This window comes from Microtus ochrogaster, unplaced genomic scaffold (assembly GCF_000317375.1).
Source record: "Microtus ochrogaster isolate Prairie Vole_2 unplaced genomic scaffold, MicOch1.0 UNK25, whole genome shotgun sequence".
Classification (NCBI taxonomy): domain Eukaryota; kingdom Metazoa; phylum Chordata; class Mammalia; order Rodentia; family Cricetidae; genus Microtus; species Microtus ochrogaster.
In genome coordinates, this window is record NW_004949123.1 from 828,661 (window position 1) to 832,882 (window position 4,222).

Consider the following 4,222-nt stretch of genomic DNA (forward strand, 5'->3'; position numbering starts at 1 on the left):
CCTGGAGGTCTTAAAGGAACTGCTGACAGAATTCCAATGCAAATTCCCTTCCTCCGTGTGTGTGTGTGTGTGTGTGTGTGTGTGTGTGTGTGTCTGTCTGTCTGTCTGTCTGTCTCTCTCTCTGTCTCTGTCTCTGTCTCTGTCTCTCTCTCTCTCTCTCTCTCTCTCTCTCTCTGTGTGTGTGTGTTGAGTTTACCATAACAGCAGAAATTTTGAAACTGGCCTTGGCTTCAGCCTCTGCCCAGTAAGTCACTTTAATAACCTTGGCTCATAACAGGAGATGTGTTAGGGATCCCATAGAAAACAGATCAGCCACAGCCCTGTCCTCATGGAGCTTAGAGTTAAGATCACAACTTTGTCAGAAAATCTGGGTCACCAAATATATTTTAGAGAGGTCCAATTCTCCTGTCTTTCTTTGCGCCCCATGCTGAGAAATATTTCTCAGGAGACTGTGTCATTTTTCAAAGGTGAGAAGGGAACAACAGTATAACTCAAGAATTCAAAGACACTTGCCCATCCTTGAAGCTGGTATGAGTTGTTGTTTTTTAAGAAGCTTCTGGGGGTTTCTATCCAGGATATACCCTCTTCCAGGATAATGGTAAGTGGGCTAACAGGGTGGAAGAGCCAATTTGCCAAGATCAGAGACTGTCTGTGCCTCCCACTGTCTTGACACCTCCACCCTCGGCCTGCACCTGTCCCAAAGACTGAACGTAGTCTTGGAGTCAAAATAGAGAATGGCTGGCTAGACCAGTTAGGTACCCTGATGGATAGACTCCAGAACATGTGAGGGCTGGTGGAAAGGTTTACTTGACTGGAAAGGCTCAGAGGCTGGACAGAATAGGGCAGCCAGAAGCTGCAGTTTCCCACAGCTCAAGCGGACAGGGTCTTTTTTTACCTGCAAGTTCCTACCCACCCTGTGGCTGGTTTGCAGAACTGGAGGAGAGAGTGGTCATGAGCTGGTGGTGTGGAGGCTGCTGCTAGGTGGGAGTCAGCCTTCCTCACCCTCTCTGGTGTACAGGGCGGGCCCCATTGCATCACCCTTGGAGCCTCTGCTCCTGGCTTTGCAGCCAGCTGGGCCCCTAGAGGAGGGACTCTCCCTGTTTTTCAACAAACTGTTAACCGTTCACCCTCCTAACTCTCATTGTGCTAGTCCGGATTTCCAGGATTAGCCTTCAGTCCTCCTTGCCCTGAAGGTGATAATCCTCTCCAGGCCACAATGACCAGAAGCTGTGCCTGCGCAGCTTTTGAGCGGTCGCAGGCTCCAGCACACCCATACCAGCCTGGTCTCTTCCCAGGGAGAAGAGTTAAGCTCTCTCATCCCCACCCTCATAATCTGTCCCATTCTGCAGTGGTGAGAACAGAGCTCCCAGACCTCCAGCATGAGCTCATGCCACTTCCACACTCCAGAGTCCCGACAAAGGGTCAACAACATTTTGGGCTAAGATCAAGTATGTAGCTCAAGCCAGAGACCAGGAGCCCAGACATTGGCCTTTCCCCCAAAATCCCTCCAACCAATTTTGACAGACGTGCCTAGGACTTTGATTTATTTGTTGGGTCATAGGGAAGGGATGGGCGAAGTAAGGTCCCTAAAAGGCCCAAGAGTCATCTTGAAGAGAGTCCTGAGGACACAGTGTTTCCTTGTTCCTGATGGGTTAGATAAGAAAGAACTACGCTTCTAGGGGCTGTTCCAGTCTCTGAAGCCCAGGTCACATTCACATTCAGAACTCTTATCTCCCAGTCCCAGCATTCCCTTTCTTACCCCACCCTTTCTGGGGCCTGAAATAGCTTGGAACTGCATCCAAGCCTAAGCCTAGGTCCCACTTTTAGTTCACAAACATCTGGCTGATAATAACTGCCAGAATCTTGAGCTGAGTCCTGTGGGTGAATGCACAGATAAGTGAAGCACAGCTCCTACCTTCAGGGAGCTTGCAGAATGTGCCCAGGTGACTGTTCACGGTAGTAGATGCCTGTTAGAGAGGAAAGAAAGATGGATCCCCATGGGAGACGGAATGGCGGCCCTGTGAAAGGGAGTCATTGAGTTGAATCTTCAAGAATGAATAGGACTTGAAAAGGCAGTGAGGCATACCCGTGCTGAATGGAAGGAATAGCAAGGGGGTGCCAGATCTACGCAAGTGTCAACCTCATTATTTGTCTGGGAGCAGGTCAATAGTATCTGGTTTGACTGAAACACATGGGAGACTCCAAGCTGCTTATCCCTTCTGTGGATGTGTCTGTCCAGATTTTATATAGAGTGAGTACTGCAAAGTGGCAAAGGCCTTTCAGTTTGCGGAGCTTTGCGGATCAGAAAATGGAGGGATGGGGTGAAGAAACTTTCTCTGCGCTCTAAAGCATGTCTGAGAGGGTGCTAGGGCCGGACTCATTATCCTGCCATTTCTGCCTTGGCCCAATTCAGCTTTCATAGTCCAGGGCCTTAGGCTACAGGGTTGGTTGAGCCAACAGACCTTGCCACTCCTTAGGGGCCAAGAAGCCATCAGAGGTGAACAGCCAGTGATCACAGGTGAACATCCAGTCAGAGTGTTCGTCATGGCATGGCATGCAGCAAGGAATGAATAGCTTCGTGACAGTAGGCAGGAAAGAAAGGATCATATTCTTTATTTTCTTGAAATTTATTTAAATCTAGTTCCAAACCAGATTCACAGTTAGTTAGAGGTCTAATAGAATTATTAAGGGATCGTCCCCATGACTCATTTGATTTTTTTTTTTAATGTAAACTAAAAGGAAATCCCTAAGCAGGCAAATTAAAGACTAACTGGACAGCTGGTCCTCATTTGAAGGGGCTTAGGCAGTTAATGGCTGCTCCACGGCTACCTGTGGGATACTGGCCTTTCCTTTCTGTGGGACTGCTCCACCAGGTAGGTTGCTGAGCTGCCCACTCACCGTGTGTGCCCTTAGCCATTTCAAAGCCTTTCTTCCAGTTCCTCTTAGCCATCTGCATACCAGGTTTTGCATACCAGATTTAGGGAGGGAAAGGGGACCCATCTGGGTTTCAATGTCTGCTATCCTTGGTCGCTCGCGATCTCTGACCCTCTCCCCAGTTGCTAGAATCTACTACCATAGATAAGCTAACTTCCCAAGTAAAAAACCACCTCTCCATCTTTAACCTACCAGATGTGAGTCCTGGCCTCTCTTGGGAGGATGTGGGGAAAATACCTCACATTCCTTTCTGAAGAATCCACAGCCAAGAAAGCTAGATATGGTTGATTTCCCAATCAGGTTTCTCTACCAGAGTTTGTGTGTAATTAACCACTCTGTTACACTTCCAAAAGCAAAAGAAAAATTTGTGACAGGTGATACTGTGCAGCCAGATAAAAAGGTAATTAATGACACGTGTGATAATTTTACTACCTGAAAAAATTTAACTTTTAAAACAGCATCACAGTGTAGCCTACTTTTGAGCAAACATAAAATTACATGTTTATATAAAGGAAAAGCGAGAGCTAAAAGGTAAAAATAAAAATGCTTGTCTCCTTGGATGAGGTTATAGGTCACACATTTTTCTCATTTTTGCTTTTTTCCATATTCTAGAAATTTCTGCAATGAGTGTGTATGACCTCTTTTTGGTAAGGAGAAAGTTCTACATAAATTTTAACTTATTTATTTATCTCCCACTCTATTGAGTAAGCAATAGTACTCTACAGCGGGCCAGTGAACAACTAACTTTCTGTCCAGGGCTTCCTTGTGGAGGGTTCTCCTTTTGCTGCTTTCCTCTGCCTCAGCTGACGGCTTGGGGCAGCCTTACCCTGAAGGGACCAACCACAGGCCGTGCTGTTCCTTGTTAACTCAGTTTGTATCTATGTTTGTTTGTTTGTTTGTTTTGTGGTGGTGGTGGTAGCAGCGTTTTTTTTTTGTTTGTTTTTGTGAGTTAGGTTTTGAGATGAGGCCTCTTTCAATAGTATAGGCTTGCCTTAAACTCATGGCAGTCCTGCCTCTGCCTTTCAGGTATTGGGATTACTAGCATATGCCACATGCCAGGTTGCACTTTGTACTTTTATGGAGCAAAAAGAAACAGGTATGTCTGGACCTGGAACGCTCCACAGTTGTGAACTGCTTGGTAGTCTTGGCTGTCTTGGTTTGTAGATTTTAGCATAGGTGTGGCAGCCAAGCAGAAGAACAGATTGATAAGGAAGCTGTGGGAAAGTGTAAACATCTGCTGTGTCAATCATTGGAACACACGTCGTCTGGGGAGACTAGTTTTTACAGT